Here is a 9347-nt window from a genome sequence, read left to right as displayed (position 1 = left end):
ATTTTGAACTGTTGTAACCAGTTTGAACTGTGATGAGTAAAGAATGCTTGTAGAAGTCTCTTGGTGGCTTAAGTCTTCCTTTGCCTTAGGTAAGCACCTGCCAGCCACCACTCGAAGGGGGCACCACCCTCCTGCCACTCAGCTCACGGGGTCTGCTCTTCACCAACTCATGCTGCTTCAATCCTCAGTGTCAGCCATTCTCATCTGGGTACAATGGCGTCTATTGGGTTTAACCTGGGTTTTCCTGAAAATAACAACAGCGTGCACCATTTCCTGTTCTTATTGGCCATCAGTAAATCTTTTAAGAAGCATTTATGTATTTGCCCATTTTTATTTGGGCCATTTGTATTGTTAATTTACAAGAGTTCTTTATTTACAAGTGCTATGGTTTGTGTCTCCCAAAGCTCATGTGTTGAAAACTGCATCCCCAAAGCCACAGTGCCGGGAGAGGGGTCCAGTATAGAACACTGAGGCCCTGGTTTTGATCCCCAATAACACATATATCCTAAATTTCTAAATATTCTATCAGTGAGGGACAAAGGGGGAATCACAGTGGAAAATCCCAACTTTTCCACCTCAGGACTTGTAAGTGTGGTCCTGTGTCCAGAGAAAACCCAGACAGACTACACTGGATTCAAGTTCCAAATCAAAGAGTCCTTCCTGCCCAGCCCCCTCTCCCAGGCCCTTCCCAGATCCTTCCCAGTGGCTTCTCCTGGCTATGTTTAGGGCCCCTCACAGCCTGGGGCACATGTGGCTCCTTCCACCCAGGACTGTCTTCCATCTCTGGTCTATTTGAGCAGAAATCAATGCCAACTAGTGAACAAGCACTAGTGCAGTTGACCTTCTTACCTCTGTTGACCAGGAGTGTTTAATACTTGTGTAGGAGACGCTCCAGGAAGGTTCTCAGAAGAACCCCAGGAACCCAGGCTGGTACAAGAGTTATAATCTCAAGGTCACTGAGAGGAATGTTCGGTCAGAGGTCTGACAGCATTCAGGAGTAACTCAGAGCACTCCCACAAAAGCAGTAAGTGCTAAAGCATCACCCTACCTGTGCCTCCGGATTCCCAACCACCTCCAGCCTATATTTGTCAGCTATGAGTTTTTACAATAGAAATTTCAGGGATATAAATTATTACAGAGCATACAAGCTTCTTAATGTTTAATATTATGACTTTTAGCATGCCAAATAACTTTTTGTATTTCTTATAAACAAATGAATGGACTAGAGATCTCTAAGGATTTTGACAGTTCTGAAATTCTGGTTTTAGTTTCCTCCCATGCTTTGAGAGATTTGGTTGGGAGGAAACATGGGGACCCGGCAATGGAACACATTTGCTGAAGGCACTGACCAGACAGTAGGTGATGGTTTTCAGTCGCTGGGTTAAAAGTGTTGTCTCAGTTTCCTCCTTTAGTAATGTGGTAATAATTTGTGGCTTTTCCCAGCTCAGAAGCACCATCTCCTCAAAGGGTCAGCAAGACTGGAGCAGCCCTCTGCAGCAGGACTTTCTGGCACGTCTTGCTGCAGTTCTAGGGCTGACAGGCTAGGTCAGAGGAGGGCTTCTAGTGTCAGGCGGGGACCTGTAAAAGCCGCCCTAGAGGTGGGTGAAGTCCTGAACTGCTACTCCAAACGCCCTACACTTGGAGGGTCCCAGAGCTGCAGATGCCAGAGAGCGGGGCCCTGCGGGGAGGGGCGCAAGCTGCGGTGGCTTGGGACTTGGGACATAGCCCTGTACCCCTGAGGGCAGCTGGGGGAGTGATCCACAGGGAGAGGTGAATGCTGGGGGGGGGGGAGGCGGTGGGAATACACAAAAGCCCCCAGCCCAGTGATAACAGCTGGGGACCAGGAGCCAGGAAGGGAAGGTTCTCCTGATGGACAGGTGCAGGGTCGGGTTCTTAAGAGTAGGGAACCCTGCACACATCGAGTGCACCCCCCCTCCAGGGAGGGTGATGATGCACGTGGAATGTGGTGTCCTCCTGGCATCCCTGCCCTAGTGAGCACAGCGATCACTGGCTGAGTGCCTGGGGATGATCCTCAGCGAAGGGCGAATGGTGGGGTGGGAGGGGAGAGTCTGCCCTGCTCCCCACCTAGCTGGCGCGGGAAGGAGGTGATGGGGCATGTCACTGGTAGGGTGAAGGTCCCGCGCAAGCGCGCTGGGGGCGCTCAGGGAAAGGCGGTGGCTCTCCCGCAGGCTGCGGGTGCTCGCCGGCGCCCGGCCTTCACCTAGCGTGACGCGCAGCCTCACCGCGCCCCCTCCCACACGTGCGCAGCCCGGGCGGGGCGTTGGGACGTCGCGGGTGGGGGTGCGATGGCCACGTGGCCTCGCAGGAATGCGCGGGCGCGAGGGCGGGGCCCGGCCGGGAAATGGGCAGAAGCTCCGGCCAGTGGGCGCTCGGCACGGTGGGGATGCGCCAATTCCATCGTGGCGGGCGGGCGGGGCCTCCCCCGGCGTGGGCGGGGCCTGGGCGCACGGCGGGCGGGGTACAGCGCGGGTGGGGGGGCTCGGGACTGTCGGCGGACGCGGATGCGGACGCGGCGGACTTATTCCGGCCCCACGGTGAGTGCGGCCCCCGCGGCGGGCAGGGGTCCTGGGCGCGCCCCGCCTGGGCCTCTCGCGGGCTTTCTTGTTTGCTTTAAAAGTTGCGCGTCTGTCCAGCTCCTCTAAGTAGCTAAATCCCACCCGAGGTTTGCGGGATGCACGGAGTGCTGCGGGCAGCCCCCCAACTCCAGTGGCTCCCCTGGGGTCCCATAGGGCAGTCTCCAACCCCAGTGACTGTCCCTGGGCACAGACAGTGACCCTCCAACTCCAGCTAGTGTCTCCAGACACGGGGATCCCTAACTCCAGAGACTGTTCCTGGGCACAGACAGGGAAGCCCCCCAACTCCAGAAGGTATCCCAGGAGCCAGAGATGGCGACCCCTCAACTCCAGCAGTGTCCACTCCCTTCAGGACAGCTGTCCTGGGGCCAGTGTTCCAGGGCACCCACAGAGACTTGGGGTGAACCCATGTCCCACGGGACGCAGTGGGGCGGAATGTGAGGAAAAGCAGGTATTTGTGTGGGGATAATGATTGTCCACTGCGGAATGAGGGCCTGCAGGTCTCTCTCCTGCATTCCACAGCCCCCATTGCCCAGGAATGCAGGCAGGGTTTAAGTGGATTTGCTTGGTCAGCAGGTACCTTGTTACTCCACCTGGTTCCACTCTCCCCCCTGTGGGGCCCTGAAGTTTTGAATGTGAAAGTGTAAAAGTCTGGGTGAATGTGTGGGTGTGGGGTACTGGGGATTGAACCCAGGGATCCACTGAGATAGACCCAGCCCCTTTTGAGTCAGGGTTTCAGGGTTTTCCTACTTTTCTGAGGCTGGCCTGAGGCTGGCCTTGAACTTGCAGTCCTCCTGCCTCAATGTCTCGGGGATCACAAGTGCTGGCCACCTAGCCCAGCTGTTTGGGCTTTTAATGGGATGTCAGATTCCCGGAAAGCAATACAGGTGCCTGGTGCCACCCACCCCAGTGTCCCTTTCCTTGCTTTGGCTGGAGGTGGAAGTTCTCATTGACTTCAAACAGAGGGCCCTGTGGTTGGGTGGCACCTAAAGCTGCGTTGGGTACAGGGGTTCCTTAGTTTCCCTGAGGGATGACATTTTTATATCTTGAAACCCATTTTTTAGAAAGTTCCTTCTACTAGAAGAGAAGATAACTGAGATTCACACTTTGTATATGTTTTAAGATGCCCTGTCCCTCCGCACTACCAGTGCTTATCTGATGGGCCTTGGTGCCAGCGTCTGCAGTGACATTGCGTGCTGCCACTGTTCAAGCCATGCAGGACTTCCTGACCCTGTGTGAGGTGCTGTTCACAGTTGCTGTCTCTCTGTACACACCAGTTGTGAGAGGAGCTGCGGACAGTGAGGGATGAGGCAAGATTCAGTTATTCAAATAAACTTTTTTTTCCAGTGCTGGGTTGGAACCCAGGGCCTCCGCTTGCCAAGGCTCCACTGCCAACCACACCACCAGCTCAAAAGAGCTTTTTATTGTTCAGAAGGTGTACTTTCTAGACCTCCGGTTTGTCACCTGGGTACTTCGCTGCCTCTCCTGTGCAGTTCTGTGGTGAGGTAGGGGCAGACCCTGGGAGCTCTAGATGGAGATGTGGCCTTGGGAAGCAGCAGCCCTCTACAGGACTCGGTGTGCCCACTGAGGACACTGCTGGGAATTAAACTGGAGACCTTCTGCAGGTGCTGCAGCAGGGGGAACAGCACCTGCGACCTCATTAGCCTATAGGTAAAGTGTGGAGGCATAATAAAAAGGAGAGCCCATGTTGCCTGATAGAGCAGTCTTTCCCTCTTTCTTTCTCTCTCTCTCTCTCTCTCTCTCTCTCTCTCTCTCTCTCTCTCTTTCTTTCTTTCTTTGCACAGTACTGGGTATTGAACCCAGGAATGCTGTACTGCTGAACTACATCCTGAACCCTATCTATCTATTTACTTGTTTATTTATTTTTCAGTTTTGAGGCAGGGTCTGGGTTACCCAGGCTGGCCTCAAGCTTGCAGCCCTCCTGCTGTAGCTTCCCAGGCTGCTGGTCCCAGGCACGTGCAGCTGTGCCTGGCTGTACATCATCTTTCATTGCACAACATGCGATAGAAAGGATGCAGCAAGAGGTGTGGGTCTGGGTACTGAGAGCATGTTAATATTCATTCACACCCCGCGTGTGGATCGCCCAGGTAGATAGTAAGTGTGGTGAAGTTAGAGGGGAACGGAGCTCGGAGCTCTCGTCACTGATAGAATTTCAGCTCTCATTAACTAAGCCTCCAGGGGTGCAGTTTTGGAAGAATGGGAGACTCTGCTGAGGGCAGGGGTGTTCCAGGTCCAAACCTGCTTGGCTTGGTTTAAGGTGAGTCCAGAGTGGAAGGCAGGTGGGCCATGAGTGCTTGTACGGAGGGTGTGGCCGGGCAGCAAGCCATGGTCAGTGTGACCCTGAGGGTGCTGGCCTTGATAGGTCCTACCTGCGCCCCACAAAGAGACCAGCACCCCTGCAAGTGCAACTTGCAGCTGGGAGGCCTGTGGCCAGCCCCTGCACTCTCCCTCCTGGCCGCTTCCAGAGCTGCCGGGCCTGGAGGTTCCCTTTGCTCTCCCTCCCTCCTCCTCCCTCCTCCCTGTCTTCCCTTCCTTCCTCCTCTCTCCTCCCTCCCTTCCTTCCTCCTCCCTCCTCTCTACTCCCTCCTCCCTGTCTTCCCTTCTCCCTTCCTCCCTCCTTCCCGTCTTCCCTTCCTCCCTTCCTCTTTTCCTCCCTTCCTCCCTCCTTTCTGTCTTCCCTTCTTCCCTCCCTCCCTCCTCCGTCTTCCCTCCTTCTCTCTTCCCTCCCTCCCTCCCTCCCTCCCTCCCTTCCTTCCTCCCTTCGTGTAAAATTTAAAAATCTTGACTACAAAATGGAGCAGTCATTTTTAAAAAATATTTTTAGTTGTAGATGGACACAGTATCTATTTTTATTTATTCATATTTCTTACGTGGTGCCGAAGATGGAACCCAGGGCCGCACGGGTGTGAGGCAAGCTCTGCCCGGAGCCACCACCCCAGCCCTGGAGCAGTCATTTTGTGTGTTATTCTTTCTTTCCATTTTGGCATTTCTTGATTTTCTTTGCATTATGAACTGACATCTGCTAATAGAAAATACTCTCAGTGGTTGTTGATATTTTATTAAAAGTGGGAAAACATGCAAAATATTTTTTAAAAATCATAGGTTAGGGTTTTTGTTTTCTATCACCTTCTGATATGAGAACTATCAGACCGTTGTGTGGTGGGGAAGTGTACCTACTGGCTGTTTGTGAGCAAGCGTGTCTGGAGCCTCGTGGCACTGCTGCAGACCTGGGCCTGCTGGCTCAGCGCGAAGCCCAGGTGCGAGGAAGGAAACAAGGAGCAGTTGAGAGCTCTCAGTGCAAGGGGCCAGGTCCCCAAGGAAGGCACCAGCTGTGTCCTGACGGGGGCATACTGTCTGGTTGGTCAACAGGCCTTCATGCTTGTATAAAAAATTTATGCTTAATATTTTTAAAGAAAGATCATAGATGTTCACTTTGAGATATAATACTGAAAGGAAAACTTAAGAATCACCTTTATAGCTGGTTTTTAACCTGTGTTGTCTAATGTAGAAATTAAAAGCTAACTATATAAGAAAGGCCTTAGGATTACAAATGCTTATGTATATGTATACATTATATATATATATCCCTGTGCGTATGTATGTACGTATACATGTATATATGCAGATACACTTAAATATACTTCTTTTGCATGTATGGTGCTGGTGATTTGACCCAGGGCCTTGTGTGTGGTAGGCAAGTACTCTCTACCACTGAGCTACTCCCATGACCCTGGAATTATATTTTGATAAAAATGTTCTGTGCACACTTATGTCTTATGTTTTAATTTTTTATGAAAGGAGAACAGCAATGATTTCAGTTTGTTTCCTGGCTCCCTTTAGGAACATGAGGAGGTGACTTGAAAGGGCACTGGTACGCTGGGTGGTGTTCTGTGCCCACTTGAGCAGAAGCTGCAAGCTAGGGCTGAAGGCTCTGGTTTCTGGATAGGCTGGGCCACTGGATTTCCAGCACATCTGGGCAGTGGTCTGGTCCCACCTAATTGGGCTGTGCTCCTCTTCCCTGCAGAGGTGGCTCCAAGTGGCTTGGGAATGCAGGGCGTGTGCAGGAGGGTGGTAGGAAGCCTGTGGGCGAGCCCAGCCCACCCAGGGGACCCAGAGCTGGTGATGACAGCCCTCAAGTCCAGGCTTTCTGCATGGGGATGTCACAGGTCTGTTCCTCACACTGTGGGCAGCCTGAGCCTGGCCCTGTCGGGGGCAAGGTGGGCAGGATGTTGCCAGGGCCGTGTGGTAGCCTCTGCTCTGGCCAGGCCCCCTTGCTTCCTTCCCACTGCAGGGCGGCCCTCTTGCTGAAGAGGTGATGAGGAAGCCCATTCATGACTGTTCTCCAGCCCTGGACTCAGCAGGCCAGTAGGAAGCAGCCCACGCCCAGCAGCAGTGTTGATCCCTGCCCAGAAGGCCGCTGATCCTCGGAGGAGCTTTGTGAATGTCACGTGTGGGCTCTGAATTCAGCCAGCAGGGCGCTGCAGAGTGCAGTCAAGGAGAATCGCTGGCTCTGGGAGCTCTTGCCCTGTGACCGCTCTTAGTGGAGCTCAAGTCTGAGCTCTTCTGTGGGGTTGGGAGGACCCAGAGTGGCACGGTTCTCAGCTTCTGGCCCAGGCCCCAGGGTCTGAAGCTGGGGACTGTGCAGTGCAGCCTGGGGGCGCCTGCTCCTGGAGGACAGCTGAGACCCGCGTCTCTCTCTGACTTAGTAGGAGGGAAGGAAAGGTGCAGCCTGCCAGACAGTGGAGTCCCTGGAAAGCTGGTCTTAGGCTTTCCAGGATGTGCAGTCTGCAGTAGTTCCAGCCAGCGTGGGAGAGCTGGGTTGGCCTGTGGCTCCTGTGGTAAGGAGCTGCTTCCAAACCCCGTGTGTCTACAGGAGCAGGCCCGCAGAAGATGGGGGCTCTGGTGACCTTGTGGACTGGCGGGGGACGGAAGTTGTGTGCACTTGTCTGGAGATTGCTAGTTTCGTAGCCAAGTGCTTCTGCAGATGGCTCATTTCCCTTGGGGGTTCAGGTGGACCTAGGTGGACATCCTTTCTCAAGCCTGCCTACTGTCCCACACGTTGGCCACCTAGAACTGTGTGGGGCAGTGGAAACACTGAGGGAAGTGGCCAGGTCCAACTGGTACCCCTGGCAAGGGCATTCCTTGCAGAAGGAGTATAGGGCCAGGGGAGGGGGTGCCAGGCATGCCCAAAGTCAACAGGAAGGCCAGTGAAGGGCATCCTGGGGCAGCGTGCCTGGGCTTGTGGCCAGCTGGGCAGTAGAGATGAAGAAGGCCCGTGGAGGTTCCGAGTGTGACGGGAAGCCACGGAAGGTCAGAGCGACAGAGCAGCGGAGGGTTTGTGACAGAATGCCTGGAGGGTGTCGAGCCAGTCAGCTCACGTTTTGTAGGACTGTCCTCTGGGTTCTGAGAAGTGACCCTGCAGAGGCCCAGACGGAGGCCTGGAGGTGTACCTGAGACTTCACATGGCTCTGGGCACAGGTGCGGTGGTGCACGCTGGGAGGCAGCCAGGGTCCGTGGTGTATGGACAGAGTTGAAGGCTGCTGACTGTCTCTGCTCCTGGTTTGGTCCTGGGCTTGAGAATAAGGAAGGATGGAGGACGGCTCCCTGGGTGCTTGGTTTGGTGGGCAGCGGGTGGCGGAGCTGGGCCTGGGTCACATGGTGGGAACTTTCCAGGTCCCCCTGGGGACGTGCTACAGGCAGCTGCATGGAGGAGCACAGTGCTGGTGAGGTTACCCTGTCCAGGTGGCGGTGAAGCTGCAGGCTGACTGAGGACACCAAGGAAGGGGCAGGCCCGCAGGGGAGCAGAGGGCAGGACTGGTGGAGAGAGGAATGCAGAGCGTGGCATCCTGGGGCCCAGCAGAGGGGTGCTGGCAGAACGGGATATCAGTTCCTGTTGATATGTTGAGCCCAGTGCTGGACATGGACGAGAGCAGGCTGCTGAGGGTGCAGGGGTGGTAGGGTGACCAGCAGCCGGTTCAGAGTGAGTGGAGAGAAATCGAGTCTGGGCTCTGCCCAGCACCCACCACAGGTATGGCCTGGTGGCACCTTTCCTGCCAAGCCACCCTGAGGCCTCAGAAGGCTGCTCCCCAGGTGCCGCTCTGGGAGCACTGCCGCAGGGTGAGCCTCACTGCTGTGGAGTGGCTGCTGTCCTCCTGGCACCTCTCCTGAGGACCCGCAGTGGGCAGGAGGGTGTGCGCTGTGGTCACCAAGGCGTGGCTGCTGCCTCCTGGCCCTTGGATCTGGTGCTCAGGACTGAGGCCACCCCTCCAGCCAGGGCAGGAGTAGAGCCAGGACATCCCCAGCTCGTGGCTCAGTGGTGCCTGCACGTGGACAGTGGTCCAGGATCCGGGAAAGGGCCACCAGAGGGATGGACGCCACAGGGACGAGGGGCATGTGTTTACCTGGAGCCTGCTGAATTGGGGCTTCCTCCTGATGTTTGAGGATGGTCTTAATCCTCGCACAGGGATTCCACTGGCCCCTGGCCTTGAACCAAAGTGGCCACCTGGGACATCTTCCCCAGGGCTCCATGGGACTAAGTCTGCAGGTGAGTGGGAGAGGGGGCAGCACTGCTGCACAGGACATGCTGAGAGTCACCTACTGCCCTGAAGAAGTCCAGCCCAGGGCCGACAGCTACAGCCTTGGCCCCCACACCTTCTGCTGCTGCTGCTCATCCTGTCCCCAACCACAGAGCCTTCCTGCAGACACCCACCGTGCCCTGGCCTCCCTTCCCCC

The sequence above is a fragment of the Urocitellus parryii genome, chromosome 14, assembly GCF_045843805.1.
Source record: "Urocitellus parryii isolate mUroPar1 chromosome 14, mUroPar1.hap1, whole genome shotgun sequence".
Classification (NCBI taxonomy): Eukaryota; Metazoa; Chordata; class Mammalia; order Rodentia; family Sciuridae; genus Urocitellus; species Urocitellus parryii.
Note: the sequence above shows the minus strand (reverse complement) of the source record.